We start from the raw sequence: 17,773 nt of genomic DNA, 5'->3' as shown, positions 1-17,773 counted from the left end.
AGAGACACTTGCCAGGACCCCCGCCAGGAAATGAGACTCTCCTGATTGTCACCCTTGTGTCCCAGACAGTCACCCTGTCCATCTTGAACTGCCACTGCTCCCCTTCCTATGTCCCCTTGGACAATGCATCTGTGCTACAAATACTGGAACAATACCCTGGACTTTCCTCCATCATCACCCAGTCCCATTGCACTTGCCCCTCTTTTTCTTAGCACTTCAATAAACACCCTTGCAAAAAACAGACGTATAGAGTATGTCAAATTTTTCAAATATGTATTCATTTAACAAGGTACAAACATTGCAATTGAACTGTACAGTAAATGACCATATGTTAATGACCTGTAGCTGGATGCAGGGATCACACCAGGAACTATTGTGAGGCACCAACGTCTCTAAAATGAATTGCCAAAGGGTACAGTAAGTGGGCATAGAAGTGGGAAATAACCACATGCAAGTGCCATAGAAATTAAAAATAATTACAATGAAATATGAAGTAACACTGTCTTACCTGTGTGTCATTGGAAGTATTGTCTGATGACTGCTGTTCTGTTGTCCTCATACTCATTCTCTGCCTCCTCATCCTCATTGTCCACAGGGTTCACTGCTGCCACACGGGCATCTCAGCCTCCTCCTCCTGCAGAAAAGGCACATGGCGTCTCAGGGCAAGGCTGTGTAACATGCAGCATGTCACTATTATCTGGCAGACCTTCTTGGGTGAGTAGCACAGGGATCCACCTGTTAGATGGAGGCGCCTGAACCTGGCCTTCAGGAGGCCAAAGGTCCATTCTATAATCCTTCTGGTTTGCCCATGTGTCTCATTGTAACGTTCTTCTACCCTTGTTCTGGCATTCCTCACAAGGGTCAGCAGCCAAGATAGGTTTGGGTAAGCAGAGTCACTTGCAAATATTGAGGGACAACATTCAGCCACACACTATCCCATATGGCCCACACCATACCCATACACCAATATATACTGGGTGAGAACCAGGGCTCACCTATTAGCCACACCCTGTGCCTCTGTAGTTGGCCCATCACATTTGGAATGCTGCTATTCCTCAGAACAAAGGCATAATGCACCGACCCAGGATACTTAGCATTGACATGGGAGATATACTGGTCCGCCAAGCACACCATCTGTACATTCATGGAGTGGAAACTCTTACGATTTCTGAACACCTGTTCATTGTGATGGGGCAAAAATGCAATATGAGTTCCATCAATCACCCCTATTATGTTGGGGATATGTCCCATTGAAAAGAACTCGGCCTTCACTGTGGCCAAATCTTCCACCTGGGGAAATACAATGTAGCGGCACATGTGTTTAATCAGGGCAGACAGCAATCTTGTCAGCACTATTGAGAACATTGGCTGTGACATTCCTGCTGCCAAGCCCACCGTCACTTGGAAAGAACCAGTTGCCAAGAAACGGAGCACAGATAGAACTTGTACAAGTGGGGGGATCCCAGTAGGGTGACGGATAGCAGATATCAGGACAGGCTCCAATTGGACACACAACTCTGTGATTGTGACCCTGTCAAGTCTATAGGTGAGTATTATGTGCCTGTCCTCCATTGTTGCCAAGTCCACCAGGGGTCTGTACACGGGGGTATGTCTCCATCTCCTATTCATATGCAGCGGTAGCAATCTATGGGGCAAAAGATTGAGGGGCCTGTCACAAACTGAACATTGCATGCTGTTAACTTGTAATGGGTCGGTATGAATTGTCCAGTATGTCCAAATTAAAAAAGTGACGCAGCAATTATACAGGGCTTACGCCCCACCCCTCAAATGGCGTCCGCCTGTACTGGGTGGAGGGACAGGTGGAAGTGAGGTAATACCGCTGACGTTGTGCGCCGTTGTGGGAGGCGGTCGGTAACTACCGTGCACCTCCTCATTGGGTAACATTGGGCCCTATGGGTTACAGTGGCCAATGGTGATCTACGCCAGAGGTGACGGTATGCACCGCTGCGGATGTGACTGCCATTTTATATCAGATTCCTCACTTGCTACCTGACCTTCAACAGGAGAGGGCCTACACTGCATGTGCTGCTGTGACCTGTGTCTGGAACCTACCATGGCCCGGGTGACTGGGGAAAGGGCCCTTGCCTTCACTTCAGCGGATTTGGAGAGACTGGTGGATGGGGTCCTATCCCAGTACCGACTGCTGTATGGGCCTCCAGACCAACAGGTGAGTACACTGTAGCCACGATGCATATGGCATGAATGCATGGAGTGGTGTGTGTGAAGGCCTTGTGTAAGGGGGGTGGGTGGATGTCCTCTGGGTGGCGTATTGGTTGTGTGCTGGGCCATGCATGTGCAAATGGTGATGTGAAGAGGTATAGTGGGCCACAAGTGTAACAGGCAGGACTGTCTGACTAATACTATTTTCCTGTGTGTATTTCCTCTGCAGGTCAGCGCCCATCAAAAGAAGGGTATATGGCGTGCCATCGCCAAGGACGTGAGGACCCTGGGGGTCTACAGCAGGCAGAGCACACACTGTTGGAAATGGTGGGAGGACCTGAGACGCTGGGCATGGAAGACAGCAGAGGCCCAGCTGGGGATGGCCTTGCCCGTCGAAGCCTGACCCCCCTGATGGCCTGCATACTGGCGGTGGCCTATCTGGAGCTGGATGGGTGCTTGAGGGCATCACAGCAGCCACAAGGGGGTGAGTACAGTGCCCATCATTACTACTAACGCCTGGTGGGGTGGTATCCTGGTGGTGGATGTGTGTCATGTGTGTCAGTGGGTGCCCCTAGGCCAGGCCTGACATTGCAGCGTAGGTCCCCTGGTGGCTAGGGTCTGAAGGGATAGTCCTTCTACCTAGTTCTTAGGCATCCGCTACTGGTCAGGGCTGCGTGGGTCCCAGGTGTGCTGCATTTGCCGGTGTGTGCCCCTCCTCATGCCTTGGTGGCTAGCAATATCACTGGTAGTGCAATGGATAGAGCGTAGGCCTGTTCCCTGTGTGTGACGGTGCTGTGTATGCAACGGTGGTGTTGGTGCAGTCATTGACCAAGTGTCACCCTGTCCTTATGTGCATTAGCATCATCTGGCGGAGGAGCACAGGCACCGGCGATGGAGGGAGCTGCAGTCCACAGGTCCCAGGAGGCAGAGTCCACTGACGGTGAGGGCACCAGTGGGATGGAGGGCGAAGGGAACACCACGGCGGAGACTGGAGGGAACATTTCTGACACAGGTACCTCCTCCGATGGGAGCTTCCTGGTGGTGGCGGACACCTCTGTGACCACCCCAGCTACAGGTACATCCGCCATCCCCGTACCAGCACCACCCTCCCAACAGCCCCTCAGCAAGTTGCCCATGCCCTCTCACCCAGGAGGGTGGGCATCTCCTTCACCCCAGGCACCTCAGGCCCTGCCCCAGTGAGCCCTGCTGCCCTGAATGAGGAGGCTATTGACCACCTGAGATCCATCTCTGTAGGGCAGTCAACCATTGTGAATGCCATCCAGGGGCTGGCAGCCCAGATGCAACAGACGAATGCATTCCTGGAGGGCATTCACACTGGCTTGGTGGCCCAACAGAGATCGATCCAGGCTCTGGGCTCCTCTCTGATGGCAGCCGTTGTCCCTGTTTCTACCCTCCCCCCTCCAACTTCCTCTTCCCAATCCCATTCTCTTCAACCCCAACCTATCCCAAGCACACAGGCAGACGAGCATGCACACAAGACAACACACAAGTGTGGCACAGGCAAACACAAGCACCACACTTCATCCCACAGGCACTCACACAAACACCATCCAGATGCAGACACACCAACATCCACAATTCCCACTGTCTCTTCCGCCTCCTCAACCTTGCTCCCAGTTCCGCCTGCACTCACACCTGCATGCACTACACTATCATCCACTACCAGCATCACCACCACACCTAGCAGATCACACACCTCACTGGCAAACACCTCCACAAAAGCCATGCACATGTCCCCTGTGTCCTCTCCCACTGTGTCTGTCCCCTCCCAGGTACACAAATGCAAGCATTCAACAGATATCCACCTTACAACAGCATCCAGCCCATGCACCTGCACCCATAATCAGCAGACAGACACCTCCAACAACCACTCCCTCTTCCTCCACTCCCAAACCTTCTCTCTCTTCCCGTCCCAGTGTCCCTAAAAAACTGTTCCTATCCACCATTGACCTGTTCCCTACCCCTCACCCTCACGTCTTGCACATCTGGCCAGGGTGGGAAGAACCCAGCTAAGTACCTCAGCCACCCAGTCTACGTGCCCAGTCGTCACCACACCCACTTGTGGGGGAAAAGGATCCAGGGCACATGTCCTGAGGGTGAAGGAGCCTGCCCAAGGGGCAGCCAAGAAGGGAAAGGAGCCTGCCCATGCTGCTGCCAAGAACGGAAAGGAGCATGTCCCAGCTTCTGCCAACAAGGGAAAGGAGCCTTTCCCAACTACTGTCAACAAGGGAAAGGAGCCTTCCCAAACTGCTGCCAAGAAGGGAAAGGAGCCTTCCTCAGCTGCCAGGAAGATCAAGGAGCCAACAATAGCAGGGAGGAAGGGCAAGGGGCCTGAGGGTGAAGGAGCCTGCCCAAGGGCTGCCAAGAAGGGAAAGGAGCCTGCCCAAGCTGCTGCCAAGAAGGGAAAGGAGCCTCCCCAAGGTGCTGCCAAAAAGGGAATAGGGCCTGCCCAAGCTGCTGCCAATAACGGAAAGGAGCCTGCCCCAGCTGCTGCCAAGAAGGGAAAGGAGCCTTCCCCAACTGCTGCCAAGAAGGGAAAGGAGCCTTCCTCAGCTGCCAGGAAGATGAAGGAGCCAGCAATAGTAGGCAGGAAGGGCAAGGGACCTGGGGCAGGAACTGTGACGGAGCCCAGACCACCAACCATGGTTGTGCAGCCATCTGCAGCTGCAGGGGAAGGGCAGGAGCCCCCGCCACCACCATCAGCAGCAGCACCGCCACCACCATTGAGCAGCCATCTGAGGCTGCAGGGGATGGGGAGGAGCCTCCCCCCCCAGCACCACCACCACCATTGAGCAGCCGTCCGAGGCTGCAGGGGATAAACAGAAGCCTCCCCGCCCAGCACCACCATTGAGCAGCTGCCGAGGCTGCAGGGAATGGGCAGGAGCCTCCACCCCCCAGCAGCAGCACCACCACCACCACCATTGAGCAGCCGTCCGAGGCTGCAAGGGATGGGCAGGACCCTCCCACCCCCGCACCACCACCACTACCATTGAGTAGCCGTCCGAGGCTTCAGGGGATAGGCAGCATCCCCCCTCCAGCAGCAGCAGCACCACCACCACCATTGGGCAGCCGTCACCACCGGCAGACGGTATGTAATCCTGCCTCCATGGGCTGCTGTGCGGCCTGCCCCCTGCAAATCCAGTGGGTATGACACCCACCTGAGAGACTGTACCCTTGCACTCTCCATGATCAGGATTACAGGGCACAATGCCTCCTCCAGAACCAGTGGGCAAGGCACCCACCTACCCCAGCCTCCCGAGAATCAAGAGCATAGGGCACAATGCCCCCTCCAGAAGCAGTGGGTAAGACACCCACCTACCCAAGCCTCCCCAGGATCAAGAGCACAGGGCATGATGCCCCCTCCAGAACCAGTGGGTAAGACACCCACCTACCCCAGCCTCCCCAAGATCATGAGCACAGGGCACAATGCCCCCTCCAGAGCATGTGGGCAAGTCACCCACTTGAGAGACTGTGGCCTTGCACTCCCCAGGACCAAGCACAGGGCATGTTGCCCCCTCTAGAGCATGTGGGCAAGTCACCCACTTGAGAGACTGTTGCCTTGCACTCCCCAGTACCAAGCACTGGCCATGTTGCCCCCTCCAGACCAGTGGTCTTGTTCCATCTGCCGGCTGAGGTGCCCCCCGTCTCCCATCCCCCTGAGGTGCCTGCCTATTTCCAAACTGATGCCCCTGCAGTGTTCTCTCTGTGTTGAGGCAGGTGCCATGTGAGGCCTTGGAATTTGGCCTGTGGCCATGTGGACAACATACATTGTGGACTGGGCTATGTCCCTTATTATGTACATATGTATATATCTATTATCTTGCCTCATTTATTTATCTTGATGTGTTGCTCTAATTACATTCACTTTTTTCTAAAACGTTTTGTCCTTGCTTTATTCATTTGAGGTACGGGGTAAAAATGTTTCAGTAATGCAGCTATTTGTGTGTATGGTGTTGGTAAGGTGTTGTGCATTTGTGTGTCACTGTCGTTTTCCTCCCCCTTCCCTTGTGTGCTAGGCAGCTGTACTCACCATCGTCTTCTTCGCCGTCGTTAGTGTTCGTGGTGGAGCAGCCATAGAAGACCATGGGGAAGACATACAGCTCGGGCTCCATGGCGGCGTGGTTGTTCCCTGTGTCTCAAATGGTGAGTCCTTTCACTTCTGTGCTCTGTTTCTGCCAGGCTTTTGATGTCATTGATACCGCCCCGGAAAAGGTGGCGGTCTCCAAGGTCATAATATGGTGGGTGGAACACTGACTTCCGCCTGGCTGTAGGCGGCTCCCACCGTGGTGGCTGTTGTTTCCGACCTGGCGGTCGGTGTGGTACATTGGGTGTCTATCGGAGGTATCACTGCTATGGTCATAATTTGGTGGTAATTACCTCTGGCCTGTTGGCGGTATTACCACCACTTTAACACAAACCACCAGGGTTTTAATGAGGGCCTTAATCTCTCCATGCCTGTGAAGCGCACCAATATTTTCTATGGAGTTTGTGCTATGTGTAAAGTAGCAAATTAATGAAGAGAAAAGTTCTGAAACCCAAGCGGATGAACACAGTACTTGGACCTCAGGACACTGATAGGAGGAAACACACTTGGAACAAACATTGGTAAATGCAAGAAAATAGTGCTACAGCCAATTGAAATGGAGGAAAAGTAAGTGGCACGCACAGGAACCAAGGAAGGGAAGGGGGGGATGTAAGCCCCTTTTTCAGATTTATATCAACTACAATTGATGTCACAAGCACAGCACAAGTATTGTGCAGGCGAAGCCTAAAAATGTATACTTTTTATGGAAGTTGTGTTAGCCACCAAAAATTATTTGAAAGGTGCCATTTTGATTTACTTACTTAAGAGACCGCACTGTGGACAATTTAAAAACTGGCTAAGGTACTTCACCTGAGACTTTCATAACAGAAGTCGTGTGTTTTTAAAATACATCTGGCACGTATCTTTTTCCCTCAAAACCGAATCCATTTTAGCGAATGACTTCCTGTAAAACGTATTTTGCTTGATTTGATTGATCCTGTGGAATGACACCTCAGGCGGCTGTGTATATTGCCTGATGGCTTGGATAGACCTGGCAGCACGACAAAAGCACAAATGTTCTAAGATGAGGTTAGCCGGTCCTTTTAATGTATTATCAATAAAAGATAGATTGGTCAACTACTTATGGCCCTAATGATACAAATTTTGTGTTGAGTAGCATTATAGAGGTTCCATGCTTCAGGGGGACTTGAAGAGCATTGTCAGGAAACAGTGGTGTCATTATCAATTTCCCCAAGCCTCTCAGACAGGCTAGGTTTGTGTTAACCTAGAAGAGTTAAGCTTGATTCACCAAACTGTTGGGACCATTGAAGTTATGATGATCTGTCAACCAATTCTATGGTGTTAGTTTAAGATTCTATGGTGTTAGTTTAAGATGGATCGATCCCTAAGTCCCTAAATGTGTATTTAGATTTATCCTAAGGGTCTGATTTAGAGTTTGGCAGACTGTTTACATCCGTGGGAAATAATGCACTTGTCATAAGGCAAATGCTTTTGATGAACTACCTCATCCACCCATCTCTAAATCAGGGCCTTAGTTTGGAAGGCAAATACACAGTTTCAGCCACCCCAAACTGAACCCAATCATAGTGTGGTGCAAGGGCACATCATGTAATTCCAGGGTGACTGCAGTGATTTGACATATAATTGACTTAGGGGCAGATTTTGAATTTGGTGGATGGAGTTTATTCCATTGGGATGGCAGAAGACATCACCTCTGGCATCCCAAGTAAACTATGTCTTCCAAATTAGAGATGTCTACCAGTCCCATGGACATCTCTCTACATTGACAGGAACTGCTGTTGTGGCGGTTTCTGTTAATATAGGAAATGCTTAATGTACAGTGTAGTCTGCCATGATGGCCGGCTGTCAAACTTTTCAACATTTTTTTGTTTTTGAAAAACAAATATCTAATACCCCACACCGTAGCATTTTCTCAATGAGAGTGGTGGTCATTTTGGGTTTTTTCCTGTCCTTCACCACCAGGTTTTTCATGGTCATGATGGACAGAAAAAAAGTGATTTCACTATCCACCATGGATGGGTGGATGGTATAATCCTGTGGCAGCCCCTAATCTGTCAGACCTCGAGAGGAAGAACGTTAGGGTCTGCTATTCTCTAGATGAGGCAGGCGTACAGTTGGTTAAGTAGGTACATTTCTCCCTCAAATTTGTCCACAACAGTCTGAATCGGGCCCTAAGTTTGCGAGGCCATAAATCTATCATATCTTAAAGCGATTCAACATTTACTGTAAACCAACAAAAGTGATTTGGCTCAAGACCTGACCTAGGCACTGCAGGTTTTAATTATCGAAAAATCTATCTTACTTTAAGATTGACAAACCTCTGCTGTTTCCAGAAATTCTACTGAGAACACAGAAGCAGGAGGTGGTTTGCTGGTCAACACAAGATCAACAAAATTCCTGAGGGACAATTGTCTCTAAAAAGCTAGGAAGCACAAAGGCAGACCTCTTAGCTGAAGCTGACATGTGAGTGACTGCCAGGTCCAAAACGGCAGGTTTAGCTTTTTCCTATTTGGAGAATCTTTCAAAAACATTTCAGTAACCTTGATATTCATCTCCAGCTTAGGCCATACCACTTCTAACTCTGTCACAGTTCGAGCACTCTCTGCGGAAAAGGAATGTTAGTAATGTTAGTAAACTGCAAACGTTCTACAGCATGGCATTACATGAATGCAAACTAGGAGAAATATGAATTAAAATGAGATTCTCAACAATGTGGCAATGTATTTGTTAGATAAAAGCAAGCCTAGTATCGATCTGTTTACTATGAACTCATTTAGGACAATAGGTCCTATTAGAAGATAGAAGTAACAATAGGATCTTATAAAGTGGCATCACATGCCCTTCGACCCCATTGACATCGTAAATGGTGACATCTCTTAAACTTCTGTTTTAGTCCAACGGATACCAGACAGAATTGTGCGGGGCAACATTTCTCCAAAGTTTTTTAAAAGGGCAACAGCTAAGCGCCTTGAGGATGCAAAGTGAAAATATTAGGCTTAACCTATTAGCTGACCTCAGTAGTGCCTGCACTCAGACCACAGTCTGCCCAGTCTTTAGATCTCCCTATGTTCCCTGTTTGGACCCTGGGGAAGGTCGGGGATGGATGGGCTGTTGCCATCTTAAACACCTTATACTGAGCTCTCAGGGTCAACTTCATTTATTTTACATTATTGCATTAGCACTTTAAATTACGGTATTAGTATTGGAAACCAGGCTTGCCTCCAATTTCGGCAAGGGCTCTTATGAGCACCACCTTTGATCCTTATGCTTCCGAGGCGCACCTGCGCTTTATGATTTGGATGTTTAAGATTTTAATAGTCATATTTGTTTCCAGGCTTTAGATTGCCTCAGCTGCACAGCACCCTATTCGGTCCTTGTGAAGGGTTCTTGGGAGCCCGGTTTTAATTATTAAAAATGTTTTAATGTGTATTTGTAGCTTATCCCCTGCACCTTAAAACATTATATTAGCATTTGAAATCCTTATAACCTGCCTGACTGCATCTGCAGTTCAACCCTTGCTCTTTAAATTATCAGATCAGAACTTGAAATTCTTAGAGTTCGCCTGCCTGTAACGGTAGATCTTTCCTTGCACCTTAAACTACCATAGCAGCCTGCCTGACTTCTAATATCGTTACAGGATGAAGAGATAGATATAGGTATGAAGAGCATAAGTTGCTTATGCTATTTTTAATTGGAAATTGTCTGAGAATCTCTTAATAGACTTTTAATAATGATTACTCAGTATGAGATTTGCACTTTTATGTATTTTATTAAGAGCTTTTATGTGCTATATTGCAATGGTTTTATTAATCACACAATAAATATTATTATTACCTTCCTAAACGTCAACCCTTATAAAATCATACAAGATGAACAAGCATTTGCAATGCAATGGGTCTCACATTTCCTCGAGTTAGAGCTATTAGCGTTGTAAACTCCTAACCTGACTTTTCTTACCACATAAATTGAAAAATAAAACGTGCATGATCAGACTGCATAGGAATTAAAGAAGAGAAAGTAACCCAGAAACCATGCTAAAAAAGATGGAGCCTCGTATGCTTTCAGTAGTTGGCCGGTGCGCTTGAGGAGGGCTAAACACCGGAAGAGGCATGACGTATGTATGCCTTTCACTAATGAAATCAAGCGAATTTTAAAAGGCAAGCCCACAAACCAACGAAAGTGACAGGCATGACATGGGCATGGTTAAACGCCCAGAGAGAGATTACAACTGGGACGGAGTGCTTGCGCACTCGACCCTAAAAAATAGTTTGCATTACCAAAACAAACAAAGTGTAAAAATAAACTAATAGCATGAAACTTTCATAGAAGCAGACAAAAAGAGGAATACCCTGTGCTGGGATTTCAATAGCACACCTTGGTAGCCCAAAATTACACCCATGCCATAGGGGATCATTCTATAGAATGTCGACCTATTTAGTTCCTTTTTGGTTCTTGCAGAAGGATAGTGATTCACAAAACACCAGTATATCTGCTTCTGTGGGTGATGGAGGAGCATAACCAGTGCTATAGCAAGGATAACTGTTTACGGTACCAACGGCGAAGGTGGTTCCACGCAACTTCTAAACAGATCAAATAAGGCACAGTTTCCGGTGGGGATGGGCAGCATAACATAGTTTTGTTTAGGATCTTATGTCATCAATACAATTCTGTCATGCTTGTGGCTTCATACCACGTCCGCAGAAGAGAGAGTGCAGAAAGAGCTATGGGGTTTCTTAATGATAGAAGTCATGTTAGCCAAGTCTCCTTGGGGCTGGTCTGTGTGATGTTTGAATGGATGCCAAAAGTCATTTAATCAGTGACAGACATACCAGAAGCTTTTGTGTGGTTGGGGACTAAATATTTAGCAGGACTCCTCTTTACTTTGCTGTCTAAGAAGCAGCTCTTAATTAAGAAAGCATGAATTTTCTAAAGGGAAACATAGGTATTTGGAACCACTTATTGGTGCTGCAGTGTTAGCTGCATCGAATGTATGAAGCAGGTCTGCTTTTTATCATCTAAATGAACTTTGTAAAAAGAACACAGAGGCCCCAAAATGTGTGGGGGCTGTGCGGCCTAGGCCGCACTTCGTAGAGCCGGCCTACACCAGCCAAGTGGGGACAAAGGCGGATGGCTACTTTGAAAGATCAGATTTACAGGGGAACTGTAAGAGAATGGTGGGGGCCATAGCAGCGACACTTGATGACTATGAAACAATGTCCCTGATGCGTCAATAGGTTATCACACAGCTGTAGACCAAGGTGATAAAGCTTTTAACCCTAGACCTTAATGTCTCCGTTCAAATGTACTAAGAAGCACAAAACCTATTCTAATAGAGGATGTTGTCAGGGACGGAGTTATCATTAACGCAAAGATTGCAGTGGCACCGGGGGTCAGAGGCATGAGGGTCCGCTCTGCCTCAATTATGGCTGTCTTCGACTACCCACCTTGAGATGAGGGGGGCATTTACTTTCCTTACATTAGGCCTGTGGTATCCGTTACAACTTTTAATATTTTGGTGCAACAGCTACAAATTATAAGCCATTCGCCGTTTATAAGGGTCGAGCCTGCGTTGCATGCGCTCGCGCATGCGTATCGCAGCAAGACGCTTTAGTGTTTAGAAAAGGGCTTGGAGCCCTGTCAACGTCATGTCAGTGTTTTTCATTGGTTAGTGGACTTGCCTAATAAAATCTGCTTGCTTTCATTAGTCGAAGGCATGCATACGTCATGCCTTTTCCGGTGGCTAGCCCTCCTCGAGCGCATCGACCAAGTACAGAAAACATGCGAGGCTCGCTGTTTTCTGTCCAGCTCGTGGACTACTTTTTCTCTAATTTACTAGCGCGATTTCGCTTGCCAGAAGTCATGCGCTTTACATAGTTAATTGCACTTTTTCGGGTTACGTGCATAAATGCACTTTTGCCGATAGGTGAAAAGTCGGGTTATGAGTTTACAACGCTATCAGCTCTAACATGAGCAAACGCGAGACCCGTTGCATTGCAAATGCTTGTTTATATTTGAATCCGTCTCCTTTGCCTGGAGATTGAGCTGTGGGTTAGAATGCAGGTCTCCTGACACGAACGCCCAACTCTTCCCAGAAACAGCCATTGAGCAGATCTTATCGACTAGAAAGGCGATTACCGAGCACCCCGTGTGTCCCGCCTCCGCCAACATAAACCGCGGCCTTCACAAGCTTACCCAGCCCGCCACATTTCTAGGAAGGACGTGTGATAAATTATTTTTTATGGCATGCGTAAAATGTTAAATGAATATTTAGGTTGCAGTTCATGAAAGCCTCGCTCTTCTGAGAAAATATTTTCGTTTGGCAGAATTCTCTTTGTCAGCATTTCACAAAGCAGCTATAAGACAAACTTTCAGAGATCCCAACGCCAGCCGAGGCAGCTGTGTTTTATTATTCAGTACTTCTGCTGCTGAGTTTGGCACCAGATCTGTTTATACTGTTTCTTGCAAGCCTTTGTAAGGTACAGTGTTCTGTAACTATGCGTCTGATCTCCTTTGTAATTCTTTCAGGGCCTAGGCTGGGGGATGCCACGAAGTTATCTCATTTTTTTTAGTTTCCAGAAAGAAAGGAATACAAGCTCTTAGTCTTCCTGTTACCCGAGGATCCTAGCACCTGCGGGTGTTCGGTCTACGAGGAGCTATACTAATGTTGATTAGTAATATATTGAGAGTATACAGTACAAATGACAGACAGAAGAAGTATTATATATCGAAAATCGTTAGTTTTGTTGTTGCAGCTTTGCTTAATGGAAGCAGAGCAGCTCTCTTTGCTAGCCAACTGGCGCACGTTTGGTGGTTATTTGGAGGCCACCCCCATAGGGGGCATAGAGGGCCAGCTCCATAACACCCGCCGTGGACCCATAAGGACCAGTTTGACCAGTTTAGATGGCTGTCTGTGGGCCACATTAAAGGACAAATAAGCCTCCGGTCCTCCCCCAACAAGGCCAAAAGCTCCAGGTTTGGTGTGAAGAGAAAGGGCTGATGGGGGGTCTAGATATTGTTTGAACCCTCCCAACAGAGAAGCACATCAGAAGGGCATTGAGGGGGTTAAAAGGTGCGCTGTCCCCCTGGCCAGGTCGCTTTGAAAAATACAGTGAAAGCGCACAGGACTACACGACCCACCATCCCACACCAAGACAGCAGCATTTGTTACAGTGCTGGCAGCAAAAAGGGGTACATTTGTTGGTAAGGATGCTCACCTGGTTAGGCGGTGTGCCAAAGAAAGGTCACTTACCTCGGGATGCCTTATGGAATAGTAAATGGGGACAACAAGGGGGTAAGCTGAGTACGGCACTTGCAGCCCTGACCCATTAGACGGATGGCAGGGCACAAAAATACACAGACAAGGTAGCAAGTATGGCCTAATCAGCACTAAGAGCCCCCCCACAAGTAGAGTAAACCATCAAGAAATCGAATGACCCTGAAAGTGGCATGTTTGATTGCCTAGCAATAAAAGGTGCCAGAAAGGAGGACAAGCAGATGGCAGGTTTGGATTGAGATGTGGCAACCCTGATTTATGTGCTAGCAGTAATTTATGATTTATGACCTGTCAATTGCAAATGACTGATGACCCTAACACAATGATTTATGGCGCTTCCATGATTTATGACACTTTAATTGCTTTATGGCCCCATCATCTTGATTTATGACTGAGCTTCTGTGATCATGCATGCTGAATAATAAATTGTGGCTATGTTTACCCATAATCAAAACAAAGTACTCTTATCTTGTTTAATCAGTTATTAATGAGTAAATGGGAGTGTGTACCGGTGGACTGAGGTGGACCAAGTGCAGGAGTTATCGGTGCAGCACAGAGTTCCTAACTTTGTAGCCCTGCTCCAAGAAAATATTTAGAGTGGCATCATTGACAATACAAAGTGAATGGATGAGCTATCAGGCAGTGAAGGAAACAGTGAGTGAGGGGCACAAAGGATGATAGCTGCACTGAGTGCCTAAGCTACTAGAACCCAAGCTCGGGGGGCACCAGGCATGACTAACTTTAAGCATGGGTAGCCAGGACAAGGCCCTGAGTACCTTGCTTCAGAGGGTCACACTAAGATTATCTATTTTGTTTAGTTCCAGGCTATTGGTGACTGTTTATTATCCTTATTCCTCCAGATTGTTCCCTTCCCTTTATTCCCACATTTCCATTATTTTCCCTAGTTCTTTTATGTCCTCACAGCCCCACACCCTAACACTGTCTCCCCTGGACTTTCTATTCTAGTTGAAGGGAGACAAATTTGTTTTCAACTCCACGATCCAAGCAAAGGCTGGCCCCTCAGTGACGTAACACAAAACGATGCCCCCACCCCAATGAATGTGAGGAATACCCCAGTCTCCTACAGTCACAAAAATGATTATTGACCTTGGTCTAAATGAGTGATCTCTGATGGGTTGAGGTCACCCATTGTACTGCAGGGCTGCAGGGGCCATGGTTACTTCCTTGCTCTGGTGCGAGCGTTCCATTTGGTGGCATTTAATTCTGCCAGTCAATGCAAACAATCCTAAGACTTCAAGACTATCTTCAGAACGAGAATCAAAACTACTAGTGGGGTCTTCCTTCTGTAGGGGCCTCATTAATATCGTTTTCATTGTTCTGGACAATTTTTGAATAATTATGTATTTGACTGCCATTATTGACAAATGTGTATCTCTTTCATCAATATTTAGCAGAATGAATAACAAAGATCGCATTATATGGCATGCCATCAAATAAATGAACAGCAAGCCAGAGCACACCAAACCAAATTATGAGTGGTTGATCCAAGTGGTCAATCAATAAGAGTCAGGGTCCAAGAAGTAAGTAGCAGACGATTATTTATTGATGCGTGCACCGGTGTGGTCAGTGTTCAGGTCAATGACCACGTGAAAAAACAAATATTCCAACACAAACAGCCAACAGCCGACACGTGTTTCATCTCCTAGACTTTGTCAAGGCTGTAGAATAAATGACAATATGTACAAATTGGTGACATAGAACCGAAACTGCTGCCATATCAACATATGTTTTAAATTGAAATTAAAACTGAACCAAGTAGTCCCATGTGACAAAAACAAACTGACATGTAGAAGTTGGAAGTGGTACAAAGATTAAGGGATGCGCACTGTGCGTAACAATCGATGCATGCAAGCAAAAGTGCTATAGTTCAAGAACAAAAGAAAGTGAATTATAGACATGAATGTACGAAAAAGCAAGGTGCCAGAGAACCAGCCAATCTGGTGATGTAAACGGGCTTGTGCCGCAGTTTCAGTTGTCTGCCTAATTTTGTCGCTTTAGTTATCTTAATACTAGTTTTTGGACGCATGCTAGTTACACATTTTTGGCATGTTTTTCCCTTGTTTTCACCGAGACAGTTGGGCCCCTCATGCTCGTTGTCTTTACTCTCCCCTACTGACCTACTGATACTATGGCTCGCCTTATCTCTTCACCGCTCCAGTCACATTTTTGTCCCTTTTCGCATCATGCTTCAGTGCACGCAGGTTGACGTTATTTGGATCGCGTTTTTTCGCTATTGACAGTATCTCGTTGTTTAATTTTTCCTTTTTAGGCTTATCATGGCCTGCTATTTCCTTTATCCTACCAGTTTATATTATTCCATTTGGAGAACGGTATCATAATACGTTTTTCATGGAACTTCCACTCTCCTTACTCATTTTCTGAAGGTATACAACTCTATGTTTATGTGTTTTCGGCTATCTCTTCACTTTGGATGGTCTGGAATTTTACTATCGCACACATACTCTCTTGGAGACTTTTATTTACGTGGATTTTTTGTACTATGGGTCACTTGCACGTTTCCATTTCAGTGCGTTTACATCACAGGATTGGCTGGTTCTCTGGCACCTTGCTTCTTGGTACATTCATGTCTATAATTCACTTTCTTTTGTTCTTGAACTATAGCACTTTTGCTTGCACGCATCAATTATTACGCACAGTGCGCATCCCTTAATCTTTGTACCATTTCCAACTTCTACATGTCAGTTTGTTTTTGTCACATGGGACTACTTGGTTCAGTTTTAATTTCAATTTAAAACATATGTTGATATGGCAGCAGTTTCTTTTCTATGTTACCAATTTGTACATATTGTCATGTATTCTACAGCCTTGACAAAGTCTAGGAGACGAAACACGTGTCGGCTGTTGGCTGTTTGTGTTGGATTATTTGTTTTTTCACGTGGTCGTTGACCTGAACACTGACCACACCGGTGCACGCATCAATAAATAATCGGCTGCTACTTACTTCTTGGACCCTGACTCTTATTGATTGACCACTTGGATCAACCACTCGGAATTTGCTTAGGTGTGCCCTGGCTTGCTGTTCATTTATTTGATGTTATCACTGACTACTCTGCAGTCAGCGATTTTGGACACCTTTGGTGGGAGGTGCCCGGCTGGTTGGCACCCACTGGACTTAGTCAATTGTGTTTTCTTTATAAAGACATTAATCTGAAACCTGTGTTGATGTGCGAGCGCTGTGGCATCCTCCACCTGTTTTCTCTTTATACCTGCACTTATATGGCATGCTAGTATACATAGTAGGATGAGGAATCTAAGGGTTTGGTTTCTGGTACGAGCCACAACAAATGATGTGCTGTAAAACAAAGTAGTACAGCTGCAATAGTCTCACCATAGAGACTTTGAAAGAAGCTCTTGAAATACGTTTTTGGAAAAGTGTTAGAAAATGGGGGTGGTTAAGCACATTCTATAGTTGTTCTGTTCAAACTGCACTTAACAGCACCCATTCCCACTATGTACATTTTAGAGGATAGTGTCAGAAAATTAGTCAACTTTCTTGCTGTCATAGGGAGGACACTCAGGGTTTATAACACTCATACTTATGTATTCAATGGTTCTACAGGGTAAACATGAATTTCATCTCCCATTAAATATTCTGGAGATTCTTTTGAAACATGGGGTGTAGCTTTGTGACATCCTCCAAATCCATTCTTGGCTTGGTTGGTCTTGGTGCCCTAAGTCAGGTCAGCTAAGTCTGTGTCAGTTTTTTTTTTGCCATCTGCTCTTTCCTAAGAGGTTTAAACATTTTTGTATCAGGACTTAAATGTATATAGCGACTCGTTTACCTTAAAGAAGTAAATCTACACCCACTGAAATACTCCCTGAATGAGTGCAAATTTGCCACTTTTTAAAATTCACAAACATAGACAGGAGTCGGCATGGAAAGCTGCACCAGTTTCAGGTTTCCAGGCATACTACTAGCAGTCAGACACCCGAAGGAGTTAGCGCGTCTGACCTTAATAAGAAGACTTACAAGGGGACGCGAATAGGTCAATGAACATTTTGACTCGCAATTAAGATATTCTTACCATAGCTCCAGTATATAATCAATAATCAATATACACAATAGTCAATAATCATTAGCAATCAAACAACATCATTAATCAATGGAGCCAGTAATTGCATGCACCATGACCTTTCAGACATGAATAACCACGCCTTTCGGTAAAAGTTTGAATATTTATTTCCCTATA

The sequence above is a fragment of the Pleurodeles waltl genome, chromosome 7 (genome assembly GCF_031143425.1).
Source record: "Pleurodeles waltl isolate 20211129_DDA chromosome 7, aPleWal1.hap1.20221129, whole genome shotgun sequence".
Lineage (NCBI taxonomy): Eukaryota > Metazoa > Chordata > Amphibia > Caudata > Salamandridae > Pleurodeles > Pleurodeles waltl.
This window is presented reverse-complemented; position numbering follows the sequence as displayed.